General features: G+C 38.4%; 1 protein-coding gene across 1 annotated transcript in view; it reads right to left on the bottom strand.

Moving 5' to 3' along the window:
* AHRR (aryl hydrocarbon receptor repressor) overlaps positions 1-25,730 on the bottom strand; it is a 647,930-nt gene that overhangs the window by 188,312 nt on the left and 433,888 nt on the right.

The raw sequence follows: 25,730 nt of genomic DNA, 5'->3' as shown, positions 1-25,730 counted from the left end.
AAGGGGTGGGGGGTCAGCCTGTCAGTGCTCAGACCATACGCCACACACTGCATCAAATTGGTCTGCGTGGCTGTCATCCCAGAAGGAAGCCTCTTCTAAAGATAATGCACAAGAAAGAGCGCAAACAGTTTGCTGAAGACAAGCAGATTACACAAAATATTGACACTTTGAGCCCAATTTGGACATTACCACTTAGGGTTGTACTCACTTTTGTTGCCATTGGTTTAGACATTAACGGTTGTGTGTTGAGTTATTTTGAGGGGACAGCAAATTAACACTGTTATACAGACTGTACACTCACTACTTTACATTGTAGCAAAGTGTCATTTCTTCAGTGTTGTCACATGAAAAGATATAATAAAATATTTACAAAAATGTGAGGGGTGTACTCACTTTTGTGGGATACTGCATATATAACTAACATATATATTACATTTTTGTAATTAATATTTATTTAGCACATAGTTATCAATTTTGTGTGCTGTGTGTATATTGATAATACCGAGTATCCCAAGGAACTCCAAGGGAAACTAAAGTAAAAATTTTACTTTTATTATTTAGAAAAAGCATTCAATAAAAAAAAACAACTTTCTAATTTACTTCCATTAACAAACTGTGCACAGTCTTTTGATATGCACATTTTCTGAGGAATCCTCTCCCACTGAGCATGTGCAAGTGTTTACAGTGCATACATATGAATACATAGATAAGTATGAGATTGGCTGACTTCTATCATATGCTATGGGGAAGTGAAATTGAAGGAACTTTTGTTATTTGTCAAAAAAAATCTGATTATTTGAAATTCAGAGTGTTATTGTATTGTCTTATTTATTATGCATATGTTTATCACACAATTCTACTGTATTTAAAGTGAATGTAAATTTTTACTGTTTTGAAAGTATAATTATATAGCCAATAAGTATATTAACCATACCGTCACTTTTCGTCACTTTTATTTTTTCATAAAATGTGTAATATAATTTTTATATTCATTTCTAAATATCGTTGTTTGACTATACCTGCTCCTCCCACTCTCAACTTCCTTATTCTCTTCAATAATACGTATACAGCGGTCCCACCCACTGTTTACGTAGTGGCAAGCAATGCGCGCTCCCGTCTCAGTTAAACAATGCGCATGCGTCAAAACCCAATTCCACTGTCAATCAACATAGTATTCAGTGAATCAGTACATTCACTGAATACTATCGTTGGGTAGCGAAGCAAACGTTCTCATCCTCCATCCCGTAATATTGCAAACTAATAGTATTGTAAGTATATTTACTTACCGAGCGGTATAGTATCTCTATAATGAATGAACTCCGTGAAGTTTTCTATTGCGCATGCGCGAAATGTGAACGAGCTTATGATAAGAATGGTGGAAGAGCTGTCTAGCGCAAGCGCAATACGGATGCGTGACGACATAGAAATGGGTTGGGTCCCCCCGTGGTTAAAGCCGTCATTGGTTATAAGGATCGTGCATAGAAATTACAATGAATGATAGCAAATGCCGGGCGGAGGATTATAATGACGGGTGCAAGGCTATAAACATAAAAATTCACGGTAATTAGTATTATTTCAAAACGTTGATGAATTAAAGTCATGTTAATTAAACATCACTGTTATGCCGAACTATAGAGAAGAAGCAGAGTTTACATTCACTTTAATGATGCTTTCATTTTGTTTTGTCCCCCCCCCCCCCCAGCAAAATGACTTTAATTATATTACCTCACAAAAGCCAAGTCCCATGTCACAGGATGTTTGCACTAAATTCACCTGCTTAATGTCAAATACATTTATTAATACTGAATTGAAAGTTGAATTGCAGATAGTTTTCACTGTTAGAGCAATCACAATATATGCATGGAAGAATCAGCAAATAGGATTATTATTATAATAATGTTATAAATTCAGAGGTACTTTTAGTTGATATGCTCTATTTTTCTCATTTGCTGAGTAACTCTGGGGCATCACAGATGTGAGCTGCTTGTCTTCAACAAAAGGTATAGACATGTTTATGTGCACTTTTAAAATTTACACCTAAATTACAAGTTATGCTCTAAACCAGGGGTCGCCAACCTTTCAGACCTCAGGGACCACTAAACTCACAATTTTGAATCCCGTGGACCACTAACATGAATTTTTTAAAAAAGGTACAAACCTCTATAATGTATGTGTGTGTATGTGTAGTGACGTCAGAGGCTGGTGAGGCAGTAGCTTGGATACGCCTTCATTCTTTAGATATCCTTTGTTGAAGAAATAGCAATGCACATGGGTGAGCCAATCACATGAGGTATCTATGTGCAGCCACGAATCAGCAGCTACTGAGCATATTTAGATATGATTTTCAACAAAGGATATAAAAAGAATGAAGACAATTAGATATTAGATTTAAATCGGAAAGTTATTTAAATTGCATGTTCTTTCTAAATCATGAAAAAAAACATATGGGTTTCATGTCCCTTTAAATGGTGTCTTGGAAAACTGGTCAACTTAGTAAACATATGATTTTAGTCTAAAGGATGTAACAGAAACACTTGCCAGATAACAAAATGCTTGCTCTGATTATGAGATCTAGAAATCCATGCCCATTAAAATATGTTTAAAACATACTTTTTACTGTAATGCTGCAAATTATGCTTATAGATTCTTTCATTATTCAGAAAATATAAAAATGTCTTGATCCAGTGGCAGCTGGTGAAATTTAAAAATGGTGGGGCGCTTGACCCCACCCCTTTAAATAAAGCCACATCATCAGATGGCACTACCAATTCATTAATTAAATAAATAAAAGGTAGACAGAAACACATACACAGAGGGTTAGAGAGAGAAAGAGAAAGACACACACAGAGGGTTAGAGAGAGAGAGACACACACACACAGAGGGTTAGAGAAAGAGAGAGAAAGAGAGAGAGAGACACACACACAGAGGGTTAGAGAGAGAGAAAGAGAGAGAGAGAGAGACACACACACAGAGGGTTAGAGAGAGAGAGAGAAAAAGAGAGAGAGACACACACACAGAGGGTTAGAGAGAGAGAGAGACACACACACAGAGGGTTAGAGAGAGAGACACACACAATCACACACAGAGGGTTAGAGAAAGAGAGAGAGACACAATCAAACACAGAGGGTTAGAGAGACACATAAGGGATGAGAGAGTCAGAGGGGGAGGAAGAGAGACAGAGAGACCATGGGGGGAGAACAACACATAAGGAGAGAGATGGATAGATAGATAGATATAGATAGATAGATAGATAGATAGAGAGAGAGACACACACACAAGGGGGGAGGAAGAGAGACCACTGCATTTTTAAGTAATAAAACAGCAGAGCTACAGAGAGTTCAGAAAGTGAAGGCAAGCTGTTAAAGGGACAGTCAACCATAGAATTGTTATTGTTTTAAAAGATAGATAATCCCTTTATTACTCATTCCCCAGTTTTGCATAACCAACACAGTTATATTAATGTACTTTTTACCTTTGTGATTACCTTGTATCTAGGAACCTTCTTCCAGCCCCCTGATCACATGACTGTGACTGTTTATTATCCATTGTCTTAAATTTAGCATTGTATTGTGCTAGATCTTAAATAACTTTCTGTGCCTGAACACAGTCTTATCTATATAGCCCACGTGTACTTTCTGTCTCTTTGTGTTGAAAAGAGATTTAAAAAGCATGTGATAAGAGGCAGCCCTCAAAGGCTTAGAAATTAGCATATGAGCCTACCTATGTTTAGTTTAAACTAAAAAAAAAAAAAAAACTTTGATGATGAAAGTAAATTGGAAAGTCAATTAAAATTAAAAGTCCTATCTGAATAATGAAAGTTTCATTTATACTTGACTGTCCCTTTAAGTTAGTGGGTGTAAAGGTTGAGGAAACAAAATACAAAAACAATCCTTCAACTGCTGTTAAAGAGTAAAAACACAAAAAACACTAAATCACATTCATTAAATTATAATTTTCACTAACAGAATCCCTTTCAGTGAAATCTAAGGTTGTAGAACTTACTTCAAAGATGTGTCTTAAACACTGCTTATTGACTGAATCTCTTCCTGCTCTGCCTCTGTCTGTAGTAAGGAAGTGACAGTGGCACATTCCACTGCACTTAGAGGGGAAGTACAGAACTCTCTTTTTCACTTTAGCAAAAGCTAGCAGCTTCACAGGACAGCAACAAAATAAATTAAAGTAGTTTTTTTCCGTTTTTGTTTTGTTTTATATGATTTAACATCCAGCCCCAACCCTAAGTTCCACTGACTAATGCCTCTCACTAGATTGGTTCAGCCCAAATAGGACTGCCTCAAATAAGCAATTATGGGACATGCAATGAGCTTAACCACTTTAATCCAGTAGGTGGCGCAGCATGTTGTGTAATGGTGGGCAGACCTGCTTGTGCCTCTCCATTGCACAACATGTATCTGTGGGAAAAAAATTGCAATTTTTTAATTTTATTTTTTTAAAGCCCATAAAAATATATATATGTTTGCCCATATAAGAGGTGAAGCACTGCCTCACCTGCCTCTAGTGACTGCACATCACTGATATATATAGACACGACACGCACACATACTTTGTACATAACTAGTATAACCATAGCTAAGTTTACATTATGTATATATTTACACATTTTTAAGAATTATTTTTTTGGAATGAACTAACTGAATGGCAGAACTGAGAGAATACTTCCAAATGAAAGATGAAGGGTGAGTGCCAACTTTTGAGCTGGAAACAGGCAGAAAGTGGGAAAAAAAGAATTATGTTTAAAAGGACCACAAGACTTCCAAGTTACCTCCCCAGTTAGGAATTATTCAAAACTACTTATGATCATGGACAGACATTAATGTCATAAATTAAGTTTTTGTAAGAAAGCTCTAAATATGAATGTAAGCTAACCACGACTGATGTTACTGGCAATTACTATAATACTGGTGGGATTTGGCTGATCTGCTGGATGGCAATTACTGGAATTCAGGTGGAATGGCTTTGTGCACAAGAAAATTATTAGAATGAAAAATTATTTATATTTCATTTTAAAAAAAGAAGATGGAGGGGAGGAAGATACAGTGATGTAAGTCCATCTAAAGGAATTAGGCAAAACTACTACAAAGAGAGAGGAAACAGGAAGTAAATAAATGAAATATAAGAGAGAATTTTTTTTTACAGATTTTCTTTTTTTATATACTTTAATTCCACTATTTTAAGCCAAGACTATACCAGCCTCTGCTGGATTTAGAATGGAAGCATCTTCCTCTGAGCAGCGCGCCGGGCAGGAGGAGTTAAAAGTACAATCTAGATACGCAAGTTTTGCAGTACTACGCAACCTGCGTAGGGAGATTGTAATTTAGGTTTTCCCTGATATCCAGCCACGCACTGTAGGGAGTTGCGACGCGACGGGGGGACACCATCAGAGGAGATTAATTCCTGCTTGATGGTGTCAAGGACCACCAATATCTTCTCGTGGACCACCAGTGGTCCATGGACCACTGGTTGGCGACCGCTGCTCTAAACCCTGTGCGTGAATAATGCTAAAAATTTAGCGGTACCGCACTTTTTATAGCGCTGCCATTACAAGTTACACAAAAACCTTCTTGTGTTGTGCGATATGGTGCGATAAGCTCCATACCGCACAAAAGCCAAGTCCTGACTTGACGTGCTTGTGCACGTTTTCCCCCACAGACATCAATGGATGCTATAACGCAATACCCATTGATGTCTATGGAGACAAGAAAGTTATGTATAAGTCTAACACCCTAACATAAACCCGTAGTCTAAATACCCCTAATCCGCCGCCCCCGACATCGCCGACACTAAATAAAGTTATTAACCCCTAAACTGCTGCCTCCGATGTCGCCGACACTAAAAAAAGAAAAAAAAATCTAAATTTATGAAAAATAAAAAAAATCTATCATTACAAAAAACAATAAACTAAATTATCCAAAATAATAAAAATTAAACCTAATCTAATACCCCTATAAAAACAAAAAAGCCACCCCAAAATAAAAACACTGTCTAATCTAACAATAAACTACCAATAGCATTTAAAAAAGCCTTTTGTAGGGCATCCGATAAGCTGATTTGAAAATTTCAGCCAATAGAAATGCAAGGTACCCCAATATAAAAGGGGTACCTTGCATTCAATCTTCAGTGTGCTGCGGAGATCGCATAAAGAGGAGGCTCCAGACTGGATGTCGCCGTCGTTACCATTCCATATAACGAATAGCCGGACCACACAACATGTAATACGGGTGAGTTGAAAATTCCACTCTCAAAAGCCATATTTTGATTGCGGAATGGAGAGTTGCAGTATAGGCTAAAATGCAGTTTGTTTGTTTTTTTCAAAGCTTTATTAGTAATGAAAATTGAATTACAAATAAATTCCCAAACACAGTGGGAAGTGAATAACAGGTCGAGAGAGAGTCATAATACATAAAACCAAATTTGTTTCTGTTAACATATTGTTTATACTAAATGATAAAGTAAAGGTCTCAGGTGCGTTAGATGCAGACAGGATGTTAAGCAAGCCAATAGAAGCACAAGAGAAGATATGATAAGTGAAGAAGACAAGAGGAGGGGAAGGAGGAAAAAGGAGAGGAATGAAGAGATTAAGGGAGACATAGCGAGAGAAAAAGAGGTTAGGAAAGGTAGGAAGGAAAGAGAAAGAAAAGACAAGAGAATGAAGGGAGGGAGGCTCTTTATGGAAGAAAAAAAAAATCAGGCTAGGTGGGCTTGGGGGGGTAGTCTAGGTGTCTGTTCTAGGGTACCAGTTAGGTCTAAATTGATTGGTCCAATCTTCCCAGATCGCCTCAAAGAGGTCTATCTTATCTAGGATAAAGAACACATTTCTTTCCATGGAATTGATATAGGCCATGGTATCTAGGACAGAAGCCCAATTAGGGGGACTCTGCTGCTTCCAAGCTCTAGTGATTGCAAGTCTGGTGGCTGAAAAGAGGTATATAAATAAGTAGCTCTGGAACTTAAGTCCCCAGACCTGAATATCATTGAAAATCTGTGGGGTGATTTGAAGCGGGCTACCATCAAACCTAACTGAACTGGAGATGTTTTGCAAGGAGGAATGGTCCAAAATACTTTCATCCAGAATCCAGACACTCATTACAGGCTATAGGAAGCGTCTAGAGGCTGTTATTTCAGCTAAAGGAGGCTCTACTAAATATTATTGCAATATTTGTGTTGGGGTGCCAAAATGTATGCACCTGTCTAATTTCGTTTTGATGCATATTGAACATTTTCTGTTAATCCAATAAACCTAATTTCACTACTGAAATATTACTGTGTCCTTCAGTTATTTAATAGATCAAAATTAAATTGCTGATCCAAACACCCAATTATTTATAAATGAAAATCATGGAAATTGTCAGGGGTGCCTAAACTTTTGCATACGACTGTATGTGTATATATATATATATATATATATATATATATACACTGCTCAAAAAAATAAATGGAACACTAAAATAACACATCCTAGATCTGAATGAATTAAATATTCTAATGAAATACTTTGTTCTTTACTTGGTTGAATGTGCTGACAACAAAATCACACAAAAATTAAAAAATGGAAATCAAAATTTTCAACACATAGAGGTCTGGATTTGGAGTCACACTCAAAAGGAAAGTGGAAAAACACACTACAGGCGTACTAACTTTGATGTAATGTCCTTAAAACAAGTCAAAATGAGGCTCAGTAGTGTGTGTGGCCTCCACGTGCCTGTATGACCTCCCTACAATGCCTGTGCATGCTCCTGATGAGGTGACAGATGGTCTCCTGAGGGGCCTCCTCCCAGACCTGGACTAAAGCATCTGCCAACTCCTGGACAGTCTGTGGTGCAACGTGAAGTTGGTGGATGGAGCAAGACATGATGTCCCAGATGTGCTCAATTGGATTCAGGTCTAGGGAACGGGCAGGCCAGTCCATAGCATCAATGCCTTTGTCTTGCAGGAACTGCTGACACACTCCAGCCACATTAGGTCTAGCATTGTCTTGCATTAGGAGGAACCCAGGGCCAACCGCACCAGCATATGCCAAACCGGTCATGCTGGAGGATGTTGCAGGCAGCAGAAAGTTCTCCACGGCATCTCACGTCTGTCACATGTGCTCAGTGTGAACCTGCTTTCATCTGTGAAGAGCACAGGGCGCCAGTGGCGAATTTGCCAATCTTGGTGTTCTCTGGCAAATGCCAAATGTCCTGCACAGTGTAGGGCTGTAAGCACAACCCCCACCTGTGGAAGTCGGGCCCTCATACCACCCTCATGGAGTCTGTTTCTGACCGTTTGAGCAGACACATGCACATTTGTGGCCTGCTGGAGGTCATTTTACAGGGCTCTGGCAGTGCTCCTCCTGTTCCTCCTTGCACAAAGGCGGAGGTAGAGGTCCTGCTGCTGGGTTGTTGCCCTCCTACGGCCTCCTCCACATCTCCTGATGTACTGGCCTGTCTCCTGGTAGTGCCTCCATGCTCTGGACACTAGGCTGACAGACACAGCAAACCTTCTTGCCACAGCTCGCATTGATGTGCCATCCTGGATGAGCTGCACTACCTGAGCCACTTGTGTGGGTTGTAGACTCCGTCTCATGCTACCACTAGAGTGAAAGCACCACCAGCATTTAAAAGTGACCAAAACATCAGCTAGAAAGCATAGGAACTGAGAAGTGGTTTGTGGTCAGCACCTGCAGAACCACTCCTTTATTGGTGTTGTATTACTAATTGCCTATAATTTCCACCTGTTGTCTATCCCATTTGCACAACAGCATGTGAAATTGATTGTCACTCAGTGTTGCTTCCTAAGTGGACAGTTTGATTTCACAGAAGTGTGATTGACTTGGAGTTACATTGTGTTGTTTAAGTGTTCCCTTTATTTTTTTGAGCAGTGTGTATATATATATATATATATATATATATATATATATATATATATACAGTATATATATATATATATAATGTATATATATATATATTAATTACTGTATCTATAATATTTTTTTAATAATGTTAGTGTGCCACTTGTAATCTAGCCAATAACTGGTTCACACTGAGATAATATAATAAAGAAGATATTTTGGACAAAACACAGTTTTTAGTTTAAATTTAAAAATATAACAAGTTAAGAGATTTAACCCCTCAAAAAATATTTGTAGTTGAAATGAGACATTTTAAATGCTAGAAGTGGTTTCATTCATCTTCTTTGTAAATAAACAGTAGTCTATCGTAGTTTTCAGCACAAATATTCCACAATGTATTGTTATAGTCCCAGCAATAGTGTATTTGCCTGGATAATGCATTTATAGTTAAGATATTTTAAATGCATATGTTAAAAATATTGCTTCATGATAAAGTTTAGTTTTGACCTATCCCCCTACACACACACACACACAAACGCACACACACGCACACACACAAACACATATATGCACGCACACACAAACGCATGCACACACTGCTTTTTAATATATATTGACAGATATTTTGGGCTTCCTGGGTTCCTTTTAATCCAAAGTCAAAGTATTTAAGCGACATTACAACACACCCTGCTTTTATGTAAAAAATTTACTTGTCTCACACTCCCCAGAGTGACCATAAAGCAAATTCTGACTGTAACCTAGGCTTTCTTCAAAATGTGAAAGCTTGCCTATACCAGCTAATGTAATCACAGAATTTGCTCTTTAGCCTGTTTAGGGACCGTGACACAAGACCAATTCTTACACCTGTCCTTTTAACAATTTTAGACAGTTTTTGAAGCATTTATTAAAGGTGACAAAGAAAACGTTTTAAACTTCAGAGAACTCTCTTAGCATTAAGTCAAAGGCAAGAAAAGTCAGCTATGAATATTAATATTAAAAAAGCAGATGGTTAAACACATTCAGTTAAACTTTCCATTCTGATGGCTACACACAGTATTAAATATCTGGATGTTAACACATGCAGAAAATTTGACCAACGACGAAGGAAATTACACCCTACAGATTAGACACGTAATTATGGTACAGATGGCATAATTATGCAAACTGATGGGTTGGCCATATTGCAAGTACCAAAATTAATTTTCCTTCCAAGGTTTCTGTACTTAGCCAATTTACTGACAATTCCAATTACAGGTATGCACTTTATATTCTTAAAATCTATATTGATTGTTTGTTACCAAAAAAAGCAGTAGATTTTATGTCAAGAGGTAATAAAGGGAAGAAATATGTTTTTGCCATGATACTCATTTTTACAGATTATATAATACAAACAGTAAATACAGTTCCTAAAACCTTACAATCCAATGTTCTACCATATAACACAGTTACATTGTCCACTACTTCTGTAATAATATTTAAATTTATATGGATCTACATGTGCCACAATCAAAAGGCATTTGTGTAGCAGTAACTTATTTTATAGGAGGATGACAGTACATCGGTTTGTTGTTCTTGCATGAGGATTTAATAGAGTGACATAAGGGTTAATATTGTGGGGCGCTTCTAGAGATGAAAAATTATCTGGAGGGAACAATAGCTGGTCACTGATAGAACCAGTAGAAGGAACATACTATAGCTGGCTTTCAAAATAGCGACCTATATTATTCCCAAATATCTATCTTTCTGAGATGCATTTTGTCATTTAAAGGCTAATCCCCTTCTCCTTATAGTCTTTTAAAATGCCAAGTTTTATATGCAACAGTCAAGCAAAACACCTAATCCATTGAAGTTTACTTCTTTATTTACATGTTGCTGTTTTCTGAGTCCATGGGAAAGAGAAAAGCATGTTTGTTCTGCATTATGTGAGTCTACAGAGAATGCACAATACAACCACCTACTACTTTTTTACTATAATTCAGAAAAAGTGTTTACGGAAGGTGATGTGGTTCTTTCTATATCAGCAGAAAAGAAAACTTTGTCACTTTTTAGCCTTTTCAATTATTGAGAAGCAGTATGGAGGTAGATCTCTCAGACTATTTGGTTGATTGTGAAGTTAGACAGGGCAGGAATGAAAATGTATGTGACCATTTGTTACAAAAACATATAAGCCAAAAAAGAACATTTTAGAAAATTAAAATTTTCCCTTCTGATGTGGGTAGAAAACTTTTAAATAACAACAGAAAAGAGTATGTGAAATTGCTGTTTTGAGAAAAAAATTTTTAGAAATAAAACTTCTAAAAAAAATTATACATATGGTGAGCACTGTAGGCTGGTTATACAAGATGACATCAGTCATAACTTTAATTGAAATTAATTTTGCTTGAATGACCTAACTTTAATGGCTTCTGGATAAATGTGTAAATGTAATAAAACTTATACTGAAATTTACTGGGAAGTATAATTGACTGCAGAGCCACCTGTTGTGTGCTAGTAACTGGAGAAGTGTGTCATGATGCGAAATGCGTAAAAAATGCAAATTTGATTAAAACCTCTGAGCAGTAGGCTTTTAAAGCTTCTTTTGTGTCTATACATTTTTAACTATTCTAAAACACCATTTTAAATGATTCACAATTGGAGTTGACTTGGACAATAGTGATAATCTATTTCGGAAAAAAAAAAACATCATCTGCCATCTGTGAGACTGAATTATGCAGAAAATAAGATTTTAACATTTACTACAAAATAAAAATGCATTGGTTGGAACGCTTATTTCATAGACCCTTTAATGGGAATACGTTTTACTCTTTTTTTAGTACAATTATTATTAATGTCCAAGAAATTATCCACCCCAATCCATATTTAAGACCCCTAATGTGTGTTAAATATACATGATTAATGAGTCATTTTGGGGACAGATAAAGTGTGTTTGTCAAATTACCAGTATAATGCTTTCATAATTATGGTTTCATGTATCATAGACATCTAGTAAAAATTATTAGCAGTCTGATATGAAGACCACTGCTAGACCCATCCAATTACTACAGATCTACAATTGCTGCACCACTATGTCTGTTCCTACACTACAGCCCCCCATATGCTATGGAATGTAAACAAAAACACTTACCCGAGCCTACAATGTTCTCAGTGGGCTTGGATAAAAAAAAAAAGAAGAAACTTAAAGGGACATGAAACCCAACATTTTTCTTTAATGATTCAGAAAGAGAATACAATTTTAAACATTGTCCAATTTACTTATATTATCTAATTTGATTTGTTCTCTTGGAATAATTTGTTGAAAAGTCTCAGGAGCTGGGAGCTAGTTGCTGATTTGTGGCTGCACATAAATACCTCTTTTTATTGGCTTCCCAATGTATTCAGTGTTCAGCTAGCTCCCAGCAGTGCATTGCTGCTCCTTTAATAAAGGATACCAAGAGAATGAAGCAAAAGTGATCATGTAAGTAAATTTTGTTTATAACCTTGGTTTAGATAGGAGTAATTTACGTGTCAAATCTTGGCCCCTATACTCAGGCAATATTTAGTTTATGGTTTTCTAGTACTCTGATATGATATGGTGTAGGAGAGTTTAGTGAGCCAGGATTTAATATTGTAACTAGAATATTAATATGGGTATTAATAATACTGTGTCTGGTGGTGAATGTGAGTGCTTTATTAGGAAGTGATGTACTCTGTATGTGTTTTTGTTTATTTTGCTATCGTGGCTACTTGTCACAGGGATCTGATTATTTTTGGACCGGGAATGGTTTTGGAATACCAAATAGTTTTTGTTGAGCATATTTTTTTCAGGGATAAAAAATCTTTTTTTTTTTTTTGTGGCAAATTCATATTTAATGGATAAAGCCAAGAGAATATGGTTCTGTTAATTAAGTTTTGTTTTATTACAGAGTGATATTGGTGATGTCACTACCAGAAGCGATCACGTCACTTCTGGTTTTCAGGACTGAAACCTTGGGTTGATGCTGTATACCACAGATTTGAATCAATAAACAAAAGAACTGACAATATACAGAGAGCAAGGTAATATTTTTGAGGGATATTTTGTGACTCTGCACTGGTGCACTATCGTTCTAAAGGGAGTGCAGGGGTAAGAAGAACTATAAAGAGAAGAATATTTTGTATATTCCCACATGTATATATATATATATATATATATATACACACACACACACATATATATACTATATAATAAAAGGCCAAGTGTGTTTGTCCGAAGCTGTCATGCGCAGTAGAGACAGCACGAGGACAAACACACATGGCCTTTGAGTCCCTAGCTGTTCTGCGGCAGAAGTGGGTGTGAGCGGGGCGTGGCCAACGTGAAGGGGGAATGGCCGGGTGTGAATTGCCGTGAAGGGGGGCGTGAGCCAGGCGCGGTCGCGCGATAGAAGGGAGAGAGATAGAGAGGGAGAGAGATAGAGAGGGAGAGAGATAGAGAGGGAGAGAGATAGAGAGGGGGAGAGATAGAGAGGGAGAGAGATAGAGAGGGAGAGAGATAGAGAGGGAGAGAGATAGAGAGGGGGGAGAGATAGAGAGGGGGAGAGATAGAGAGGGGGAGAGATAGAGAGGGGGAGAGAGATAAAGAGGAGGAGAAGAGAGAGGGGGAGAGATAGAGAGGGGAGAGAGATAAAGAGGAAGAGAAGAGAGAGGGGGGAGAGAGAGGGGAAGGGAAAGAGAGGAGGGGAGAGAGAGAGCTCAAAAGAGAGGGGGAGAGAGAACAGAAGAGGGTGAATAGAGAGAGCAGAAGAGGGGGAATAGAGAGAGGGAGAGAGAGACAGCAAAAGAGGGGGGAGAGAGACAGCAAAAGAGAGGGGGGAGAGAGACAGCAAAAGATAGAGGGGGAGAGAGACAGCAAAAGAGAGGGGGGAGAGAGACAGCAAAAGAGAGAGGGGGAGAGAGACAGCAAAAGAGAGGGGGGAGAGAAACAGCAAAAGAGAGGGGGGGAGACAGCAAAAGAGAGAGGGGAAGAGAGACAGCAAAAGAGAGAGGGGGAGAGAGACTGCAAAAGAGAGGGGGAGAGAGACAGCAAAAGAGAGGGCGGAGAGAGACAGCAAAAGAGAGAGGGGACGAGAGACAGCAAAAGAGAGGGGGAGAGAGACAGCAAAAGAGAGGGGGGAGAGAGACAGCAAAAGAGAGAGGGGGAGAGAGACAGCAAAAGAGAGAGGGGGAGAGAGACAGCAAAAGAGAGGGGGGAGAGACAGCAAAAGAGAGAGAGGGAGAGAGACAGCAAAAGAGAGTGGGGGAGCAAGCGCAAAAGAGAGGGGAGAAGAGAGCGCAAAAGAGGGGGGAGAGAGAGAGAGCGCAAAAGAGGGGGGGAAGAGTGCAAAAGAGAGGGGGGAGAGAGAGCGCAAAAGAGAGGGGTGGAGAGAGAGTGCAAAAGAGAGGGGGGAGAGAGAGCACAAAAGAGAGGGGAGAGAGAGAGCGCAAAAGAGAGGGGAGAGAGAGAGAGCACAAAAGAGAGGGGGAGAGAGAGAGCGTAAAAAAGAGATGGGGAGAGAGAGCGCAAAAGAGGGGGGAGAGAGCACAAAAGAGATGGGGGAGAGAGAGAGCGCAAAAGAGATGGGGCAGAGAGAGAGCGCAAAAGAGAGGGGAGAGAGAGAGCGCAAAAGAGAGGGGGAGAGAGAGAGAGCAAAAGAAAGGGGGAGAGAGAGAGTGTAAAAGAGAGGGGGGAGAGAGAGAGCGCAAAAGAGAGGGGGGAGAGAGCGTGCAAAAAAGAGGCGGAGAGAGCGTAAAAGAGAGGGGGAGAGAGAGAGCTCAAAAGAGAGGGGGGAGAGAGAGAGCAAAAGAGAGGGGGGAGAGAGATCGCAAAAGAAAGGGGGGACAGAGAGAGTGCAAAAGAGAGGGGAAGAGAGCGCAAAAGAGAGGGGGGGAGAGAGAGAACTCAAAAGAGAGGGGGGAGAGAGAAAGCTCAAAAGAGAGGAGGAGAGAGAGAGCAAAAGAGAGGGGAGAGAGAGCAAAAGAGAGGGGGAGGGAGAGAGCGCAAGGGGTGGGACCGCTGTACTGCAAAAAATGGCCCGTGTGAATGAGCTTTAGGACTAGTATATATATATATATATATAAATACACACTGTATATGTGATGTTTTGGGGAAGCATATCCCCTTCTTCAGACAAAACAGGGGATATATATATATATATATATATATATATATATGTATATAAATAGAGAGAGAGAGAGGGGTTTGTTCTTTCATGTTCAGCCATAGAGGAACATTATTTTTTTTTAATACTCTTTTTATTTGGAAAAAAAAGAACACAGGTACAAATGAAACAGTCCACGTTAGTAATAAGACAATGTGAGAAGATACTATACAGCTTTACAATTCTCTTTTACTATACATTTCTTTGTATAGAGGAGCAATTTAATTATTTACGTGTTAGTAGGTTCACTTAGCTACAGTGAAAAATATTGTTTTGGTTTACCCACAATTCATTTTAAATTTCATTAATGTAACTGTGTATTTTGACAAAGAAGCTTTAACCTTTTAATGCCTTTATGCCGTTCTATTCCGCTGGGCTTTAGAGCCGTTATGACGGAATAGAACGTCATAGCCAACCGGCTGTCCTGAAGCCTTCTGCGCTTCCTGGATTTGATCGTGGTCTGGAGGGCGTTCCTGGGGTTATAGACACATTAACCCTGGCAGGAAAGGGTTAATTTTGTGTTTTTTTTTTTTTTTACACAAACATAAACCATTCTATTGTGTTTCAAAAAGATATTTTATTTAACCAGTTATGAGCAGGAATATTTTCTGCCTCATTACTTATTTTAATATTATTGATATGCTTCACTTCAGTTGAATTGTGTTAATTATTTAACATTTCTTACATCCTTTCCTACAATAAAATGGTTTTATTTTTTTAAAGAAGAACAAAAAAAATAATCCATGTGTGAGATATATGAAGAGAAAAAAATAATATTAATAAGCTGACCAAAATTGAAACAGACTTTTTTTTCTAACTTCCAATTACCAATTACTACTGTGGCAAACATGAACTTTAAATGGCTAGGAATGAAATTCCCAGCTCGCTTTCATGCCAAACATGATAATCTGTTTGCATTCTTAACGGTATTGTGCCGATTATAAAACTTGTTACAGCTTTTATCAATATTTCCACTTTGTGAGATTGTCCCTGGTCAAATTTTATTTTGAACTGGCAGGAAACAATAGAGGAAAAACAAAAAATAAAATAAAAATTCAGAAGAGATGTTCGATTTCACAATCATTATGTGTCCGCAGGGTACTCAGACTCATGGTGAGGTTTTCAACACTTTCTGAGGTGAAGCTTTCTTGGCACTGTCGGAGTCTTCCACTTTTCAGACCTAATAGAACATTTTGGCTACAAATAAAGCCCAACCCAAACAGTAAAAAGTGGTGCTATCAACTAAAATTACATTAGAGTGCATTCACTGGAAGGTGCTAAAAATCTTAAGCTGTCATTAATGTTCTCATGAAAGTTTTGCCTGACAAAGCAATCTCTATGTTTAGCAGCTGATGCCAAATAACCTACTATTGGAAAAACAACATATTTTGGATATTAAGTCTTCAGCGCCAAGATAGCACATATGGTATCTTATCAAACAAATCTGCTAAAGGTTAAATTAGTTAAATGATCCGATCTTAAGGACTCACTGTATCTGAACTTGCTTGGAAATCATTATTTGTGTAAAAATATCAACTATATCTGGGATAGACAAATTTAAATCAACTGTATACTGAGAACAATTTAACATACTTTTTCTAGAGCCAAGGTGGAATTCACAATAGAAAAGAAAGTAATAATAATAAAAAAAATAATAAAATTAATTTAATTTAAACATATTTTGAAAAATGAAAATATGCAGACTCGTCTTTAAGACTGTTATAAAAAAAAAAAAAAGAATTGATATATAGGTCTGCAGAGAATAATCCAGAAGTAAAATGGCTCCTGATATTTGTCAATCCCTAAACTATAACTTTAATAAAGATTAAAGGGACATGAAAAACATTTTTTTTCCCTTTCATGATTAAGATAGAGCATTTAAACAACTTTCCAATTTACTTTTATTTTCAAAACTGCTTTATTCTCTGGCTATACATGTACTGGATCCATCTTCATCCAACACAGAACCATCTTCAATCTTCATCCTGGCAGAGCGGTCATCCATCTAACACGGAGGTCCTCTTTGTGCGATGGTGTGCCGCACACTGAAGCTTGAATACAAGGTACACCTTTTATTTAGGGGTATCCTTGCATTCCTATTGGCTGAAAATTTCAAATCAGCCAATAGGAAGAGAGCTGCTTACATCATATTGGCTGATTGAACTTTGATCACTTTGCAGCATTTTCTACACCTCTGTGTGAGATGAATGACCGCTCCGCCTCCGAACCACCAGGATGAAGATTAAAGATGGTTCTGCGCTGGATGAAGATGGAGCGCCACTCTTTAGGAATGGTGAGTACCAATTTTGGGGTTAGTGATTTTTTTTTTTTTGGGGTGGCTTTTTTCTATAGATTAGGGTTTTTATTTTAATGGGCTGTAAAAGAGTTGAATGTCCTTTTAAGGGCAATGCCCATACAAATGCAATTTCATGGCAATTGGTAGATTAGTTTTTTTTTTGTAAGTTAGGATTTTTTTTGTTTTGGGGGGTTGTAATGTTAGGGGGGACTTTGTAGTTTTTTGGGGGACTTTGTAGTTTTTTGGGGCAATGCCCTACAAAAGGACCTTTTAAGGGCTATTGGTAGTTTATTTATATATTAGGGTTTTTTGTAATTTTGAGGTGGCTTTTTAATTTAAAAAGGGGTATTAGATTAGGAACATCTTTTTGTACTTTGTTATTTTCTGTAATGATAGATTTTGCTATTTTGTGTAATTTTAGAGTTTGTTATTTTCTGTAATGTTAGATTTTGATATTTTTTGTAATTTTAGAGTTTGTTATTTTGTAATTTTGTAATTTTTTTTTATTTTTGGTAATTTTTTTTTAAATAGTAATGTTAGGTTTTGTTATAGTTTAAGCTTAGTTTTTTTTTCAATTTCACAGGTAAGTTTTTATTTATTTTAAGGTAGTTATATTGTAACTTTAATTTAAAGTTAGGGGGTGTTAGGTTTACTGGTTATTAGTTTAATTTAGTTTGTAGCAATGTGGGGGGAGGGCAGTTTAGGGTTAATATGTTTATTAGGTGTTAGCGATGCGAGTGGATGGCGGATTAGGGGTTAATAATGGTGGATTAGGGGTTAATAGGTTAATTATGTGTTAGCAATGCGGGGATGGCGGATTAGGGGTTAATACTTTAATTTATGTAGTCGCAATGTGGGTGGGCGGTGGATTAGGGGTTAATAGGTTTATTTTAGTATTTTCAATGTGGGGGGGGGGGTTGGAGGTTTAGAGGTTAATAGGTAGTTTATGGGCGTTAGTGTACTTTGTAACATATTTATTTTGAGCTTTGTGAAACATTTTTGTTTCACAAAATCCACAACTACTGGTCTTTGATTGCGGAATGGATAGTTGCGGAATAGGCTATAACGATTGCGGTAAAGCCATACCGCACAACTTGTAAAACCGAGTAGCTGACTATTCCGCTCTAAGAGGCAATTTTTCAAGCGGTATATTCAAGTGTAAATTAGATAACAAAAGTAAATTTGAATGTTTAAGATTGCATGCGTTATCTAAATCGTGACAGAAAAATGATGGGTTTTAGGTCCCTAATTTTTTACTTGTTGCACTGTACAGACAAATATATATTGCCATTTTTTTTAAAACCACCCCTAGATATTTCTAAGCTTATAGTCATAGGGGGGAGTCACTGTCCTACAATGAAACTGTTGGAGTGATCCTTATTAGCCATTACGCTTCTATCCCACAGACAAGTTGTGCACAAAACATGCACTTCCTGTTAGCCTCAGTATCAGTTTTAAACAGCTTTTAAGATAAAATTCTTCCTGCAAAAAAACAAAATGTATTCTTACCTGATAAATAAAAAAAAAATCTTGGTGGTGAGAGTCCACTAGACCTTACTCTTAGGAATTATATTATTAGTGGGTTTTTAATTAAAGCACAAAATAAAAATAAAACTATGCTAAATAGGACAGCATGTCTAATTGGTAACCTTTCAAACAGCTTTCAAAATTGAGGCTTATTAGGGACTGATTTATCTAAATTTAGACAGGAAAACATAGCCAGGAAGTTAACCAAGATCCATGTGGTTAGATAACATATTTTGTGGTATACAATTTACAGTATTTTCATTATTAATGAGCTGTGTAACACATAAAAGGCCTTTCCAGTTTTTCTTCTGCACTTTATATGTCAAACATATGTCCTCTGTCATTTGCTTCAACTGCAGGTGGCGGGGCAAGGAAGAGGTCATTTTTCTTACTCGTAGATAAAGGAAAAAAAGAGAGGAAGGAGGAAGAGAGAGAAAGAATTGGAGAATGTGAAGACATGGAAGGAGATTTATTAAACAGTGATGAGGGGGAGAGACATAATATGGTATAAGGTTTGAGGACACATGAGTTAATGCCTGAGAAGTGTGAGGATGTCTACCTGATTTTTTTCTAAAATGTTACCTTGTTCTCAGCTGCCCTGTATACTGCAAGACTGTCACAGGTTGAGAATTCTACCCGCTGTCCCACCCACTGCTTCCGCTTTAGGATAAATGTCCTGAACCAGGACTTACCTGGATCCACCTACAACCTCCTTCTATTGTGGCCTAACCTCCAGAATGTTGGTAGGTATGAAACATATGTATATATATATATATATATACACACACACACACACACTTGTGTCAAACATTAGCAAATACAATTCAAAGTATTGGGATATCAGCACCGCTGTAAAGTGCAAAGAGTGACAGAGTATGGCTGCAATACTCCCAAAAGCTTATCAATCACAGAAAGTCACCAGCACTATAAAGCATAAAAGTCTTTATTCAGGAATCAAAGTCATACAGCAACGTTTCTGGGATTTAACCCCTTACTCATGCATGAGTAAGGGGTTAAATCCCTGAAACATCGCTGTATGACTTTGATTCCTGAATAAAAACATTAGCAAACAATCATTGCCCAACAAAGATCTCATATCTATCTATTACATGCACAAACTTTTTCCTGAATAAATGGAAAAAACATACACCTAGATTACGAGTCTTGCGTTAGCCTTAAAAAGCAGCGTTGAGAGGTCCCAACACTGCTTTTTTCCTACCGCTGGTATTACGAGTCTTGAAGGTACAGGTGTACCGCTCACTTTTTTGGTCAGACTCGAAAATACCTCAAATCCACTTACGTCAATTGTGTATCCTATATTTTCAATGGGACTTGCATAACACCGGTATTACAAGTCTTCCAAAAAGTGAGCGGTACAGCCTCTCCTGTCAAGACTGGTACCGCATTTAAAAGTCAGTAGTTAAGAGTTTTATGGGCTAACGCCGTAGCATAAAACTCTTAACTAAAGTGCTAAAAAGTACACGAACACCCATAAACTACCTATTAACCCCTAAACCGAGGCCCCCCCCCCCACATCGCAAACACAAAAAACATTTTTTAACCCCTAATCTGCCGAACCGGACATCGCCGCCACTATAATAAATATATATATAAATGCAATCAGCCAATAGGATTGAAGCCCTTCAAAAGGATTTGAGCTCGCATTCTACTGGCTGATTGGATCAGCCAATAGATAGCAAGCTCAATCCTATTGGCTGATTGCATCAGCCAATAGGATTTTTTCTACCTTAATTCCGATTGGCTGATAGAATTCTATAAGCCAATCGGAATTGAAGGGACGCCATCTTGGATGATGTAATTTAAAGGAACCTTCATTCTGGGTGGGGGCGGTCCTAGGAGCTATTGCGGCACGCTTGGCGTTGGCGCGCGTAGGGAGCGCCGAGGCGAGGGACACGCAGGGTGAACGCTATTAGCGGAACCGGCGGGAGAGATCGAAGGACGGGGAACCAGCGCAGTGAGACGGAAGTGGCGATCGGAATCCACAGCCGACGGCGGATGGTCTCACTTCCCGGTCCCCGCAAGCGGCTAGAGAACTCGTTAGGCAAGATGGGTGGTTAAGGGAAGGCGGCTTAAAAAGGAATTAAGGTAGTAGATACTGACACGGCACACTGATACCTTTCCCCCTTGATAAGCTGTAGTAAAAGGTTATTCCCTCCCAAAACTTACTGGTATACCACGGGGGATAAGGATTACTTTTGCTTAGCCTCCTCAAGTACTCACATTCTATGCCGCGAGTTTGGTCAGTAACAAAGGCGACCTGCTAGGACTTGCCCCAGGAATTTAGGGCTGTGGAAAAGGGAAAAGGGTTATTTCCCCCGCCCCCCCCCCTTAGATATAAGGTTAAATTTAAAAGTTAAGTCCTAAAAACAGCAAATTCATCAGCATATTTTAAACCTAAAAAAGTTCTTTGGAAAAACAGACACGTGGGCACCACAGAAATCAGCGTGCTGGACTGCTGTTAAAAGGTCCAGCCTGCTTCCAAAGGCACACAGGAGTGCCGCAACGCTTGTGAGTATCACTCTGTAAGCTAACCAATGATATATGCACTGTTTATGATAGAGTCACACATGTGTGGTTTGTATTATGTCTCCTTCTCTGACTTATGTACCGGAGGAACACTGATACATTGCAACTGAGGACAGCGTGCTAGACTGCTGTAAAAGGTTTAGCCTGCGACAACTGGCACAAGAGAGTGCCGCTGTGTTTGTGAGTACCCTAAAACTGCTCTGTACACATTTCATTCTTGTTTTCTTAGCGGATTCACACAGGGTACTGTATTTTATGTCCCCCTTACATGTTTACCGAAATTTGGAAGAAAAGCAACATCCTCCAGGAGAGAAACAGCATGCTGAACTGCTGCTAAAGGTTCAGCCCGCTTCTACTGGCACATGTGGGTGCCTCTGGAACATGTGAGTACCCTGTATGGCCCTAGCCTAGGTTTATCCTCACCTTTTTATGGATACACACATGGGGCACCCCTTCTTTCTTTTATTTCAACAGATTCGCTGAAGCAAAAACTGGGGAGAAACTAGGACACGGATAAGGATCACCCCAGATTGCCCAGAGGAAATATCTAGGGGAAGAAAGGACTCTTATTTTGTTATTCCACACATTTGGACATTTGGGACTGTGATGGCACAGAAGCTATTTAAGTTTTACATTTAGTTGGATTTGTTACTTTTTTTTTGTATTTTATTTATTGATTTAGAAACTGTGCACTGTAGAATTAATGTAAATTAGGTTTAAGACAGAAGACAGGGGCATTAGACACATAAATAGCCCTCTGACTTTGGGAATAGTAGGATATATGGGATTGATTTTGATAGGAATCTAATTAAGTATTATATCACTTTTGTAAGGTATATGCACTATGTGTTTATGTCACTGTGTTCGCTCATATAGTGATTTTGGTACTATGCACTATGTGGGTGTCTGGGGATAAGTCAGGGAGGGAGGAGAGGAAGAGAAGCTGTAAGATTTTTTCTTCTTTTCTTAGCTCTGCTTTAATATGGGTTTTGGTAATAACAATATATAGAGGAACCTTGAGGACAAAAGAGGAGAGGTCAGTAGGAGCTTCACAGCTGCTAAAAGGCTAATCAAAAGGAGGACAGTGATAGAAGGAGACACAAATACGAGGAAGTTATATAGGGAAAGCAGGGACAATAGTGCCACGTCCCTTATGGATAAATTAATTTCAGTGTCCGCTGGAAATAAAATTGTAAATATGACAGGGAGAAGGCAACAAGAGAAAAAACAACCCAGACGTAGTACAGAACTAAGTTCAGAAACCCCGCAGGAGGTAGGGCCTGATTTGACAACTAACACTGAGTTGCTGAAACAGATGAGTGCACTTTTCATGCCCAAGTTTGAGGCTATACAAAATACTATAGAGTCTATCTCACAGGAAACAAAACAAATACTGGCTAGAGTAGGCCTAGTGGAACAACGCATCTCAGACCTAGAGGATAGGGACATTGAGAAAGATCAGGAATTAACAATAATACGGAAACAGGTTAAATACTTAAATGATAAAGTGGAGGATCTCGAGAACAGATCGAGGAGAAATAACTTGAGAATAATTGGCATTTCTGAAACCCTTTTAGAAAAGGATTTGTTACATTTTGCAGCAGTTCAGTTACCCTCTATACTCTCTATGCCTGAGGGAGAGCAGGGCCTACTAGTTGAACGGGCACATAGGATTGGGGCTCCCAGGCAGCAGGAGGAAGGCAAGGATAGACCTAGACCTATTATTATCAGGTATTTAAACTTTCAGGACAAGGCTAAGATATTAAGAGCTTTTAGGCTTCAAAAGGGTGTTATGTATCAAAATAAGAAATTTCTTATTTTCCAAGATTTCTCGTTTGAGACTTCCACTAGGAGAAGACAGTGTGCACCTCTATGCTCTCGCCTAATACAGGAAGGTAGATCAGTTAGGCTACTCTACCCAGCTAAAATCAGCATTAAAACTCAGGAGGGGTTTAAAATTTTTGAGAATCCACAAGAAGCAGAAAATTTCCTAAGGGAGGAAAAGCAAAAATTGGGACAATTTGAACATGGAACTGTTGGATAAGGATGAAGGGGGGTGGAGGATGAGGGAGGGTTGTGTGAATGAGTATGGGTGCTTGGGACCTTTTTTTTTTTTTTTTTTTCTCCTTTCCCCTCTTCCTTTCTTTCTTCTCTCATTCCCTTTCAGTTATGGCTTACCCCCACTGATTAAACAAGAATGACTAAGAACTATAACATAGGCTCATGGAATGTGGGGGGTTTTACCTCGCCAATCAAAAGGAAGATGGTCTTACAGTATTTGAATAAATTAAAGGTAGATATAGGTATGCTACAGGAAACGCACTTAAATAGTACGGAAAGCCAGAAACTAAGATGGGGATGGGTTGGGGAGGTAGTGTACGCCCCCGGTAACCGGAGGAAGAAAGGAGTGGCTATTTTGTTCAGAAAGAATTTACAATATCAGATTCTCCTAAAGGAAATAGACCCTCAGGGTAGGTTTATTATTTTGAAGTTGGAAATTGGGGGAAAGATAATTATACTGTGTAACATATATGGCCCAAACGAAAAGAAGGGCCCATTTTGGAACTTATTGCAAGCCAAATTGGCAGAACTAGGACAGAATAAGGTAATAGGAGGATATCTAAACATGGTGGCATCTGAAATTATGGACAGGAAAAGGACAGGGAATAGGGAACATGTCGGAAATAGGGACTCTAGAATCTTTAAAAAATTGTGTTATAATTTGGATTTATTGGATATTTGGAGAAATAATTTTCCAGATACTCAAGAATACACTTGCTTGTCTAAAGCACACAAATCACTCTCGCAGATAGACATGTTTCTAATTAGTAAAAACCTATTCTCTCTAGTTCAAAAAGCTACAATTACCCCAATCACAATATCGGATCATGCACCAATATTGCTATGTTTAGTAACAAACGGTAATAGTACACCCGGGAATAAATTCTTTTTTCCGAAATATTTATACACAAATCTTAGATTTCGAATTTTTTTATGCAATAAATGGGACGAATATGCCCTTAATAATAAAGATTCAGTTAAGAGTAAGGAAATATTTTGGCAGGCCTTTAAGGCCGTGATTCGTGGTGAAACTCTGGCCTTCCTTGTTAAAAGGAAGAAAATAAATAATAAATATTGGAAGCAACTTACTAATCAAATAGTGAATAAGTATCAAAGGTATTTACAAAACAATAATAATGAGAACTGGAGGCAATACATAGATGCCAAAAAACAGAGGGACACTTGGTGTGTCCTAAAAGAGACACATTCTGAAATTAAAAGGAATAGTAAATTTATGTCCTATGGTAATAAAACTGGGAAATTCTTAGCCAATATGGTTAAGTCTCAAAAAGGATGCAAGCCTATAACAATGATCAAAGTCAAGGACAAAATAGTTAGCCTGTCGTCAGAAATCACTCAGGAGTTTCACCAGTATTTTAAAGAACTACAGTATATGGGAAAAGGGAGGTAGACCAACAGGAGAAGGAGGCATTTTGGGGTACTATTAAGGTACCTCAAGTAGCGAAGGAAGATCTTATGAATCTAAACGCCCAGATCACCGATGATGAAGTTCAAAAAGCTATTCAAAATTTGAAGCTCAACAAGGCACCTGGCCCTGATGATATCCCAGGAGAATTATACAAGATTCTTGAAGAGAAAATTACTCCAACAGTGAGGGAAATGTATAACTCTTTTCTTCACGAGGGGGAGTCCCCCTCTAGTTACTTTAATGAATCTAGGATTGTTTTATTACCAAAACAAGGGAAGGATCTAAGTAAGATGGAATCGTATAGGCCCATATCACTACTGAATGTGGATTATAAGATACTGACACACATTCTGGCAAACAGGCTACAACTGGCTATCAGTCCACTTATACATCCAGACCAAACTGGATTTATGAAAGGGAGAACATTGGTTAAAAATCTCAGGAAGTTGGAGGTAGTGATAGATTACTGTGATATGGCAATTAAAGAAGGCATATTCACAGCGAAAGATGCGGCAGTGATAACTATAGACACACAGAAGGCCTTCGACTCGCTGATCTGGGACCATATGTTCACATCATTAGAAAAGTTTGGATTCAGAGGTAATTTTTTAAATGTCCTCTTCAAGCTGTATAATGCACCTGTAGCTGCGCTAGTAATCAACTCTAGCCTCTCAGATAAATTCTGCTTGCAGCGGGGCACAAGGCAGGGGTGTCCTATCTCACCCCTGCTCTTCAATCTAGCATTGGAGCCTCTGGCCATATATTTTAGGGGAAAATTGGAGGGAATCGATATTGGTGCTTTTAAAATCCAGCAAGCTATATACGCAGACGATCTCCTCATTTTTACGCAGAATTTGGAAAATAACTTGTCCC

Source organism: Bombina bombina, chromosome 5, assembly GCF_027579735.1.
Source record: "Bombina bombina isolate aBomBom1 chromosome 5, aBomBom1.pri, whole genome shotgun sequence".
In the NCBI taxonomy this organism is placed as follows: Eukaryota; Metazoa; Chordata; class Amphibia; order Anura; family Bombinatoridae; genus Bombina; species Bombina bombina.
Note: the sequence above shows the minus strand (reverse complement) of the source record. Positions and strands in the feature narration are given on the sequence as shown.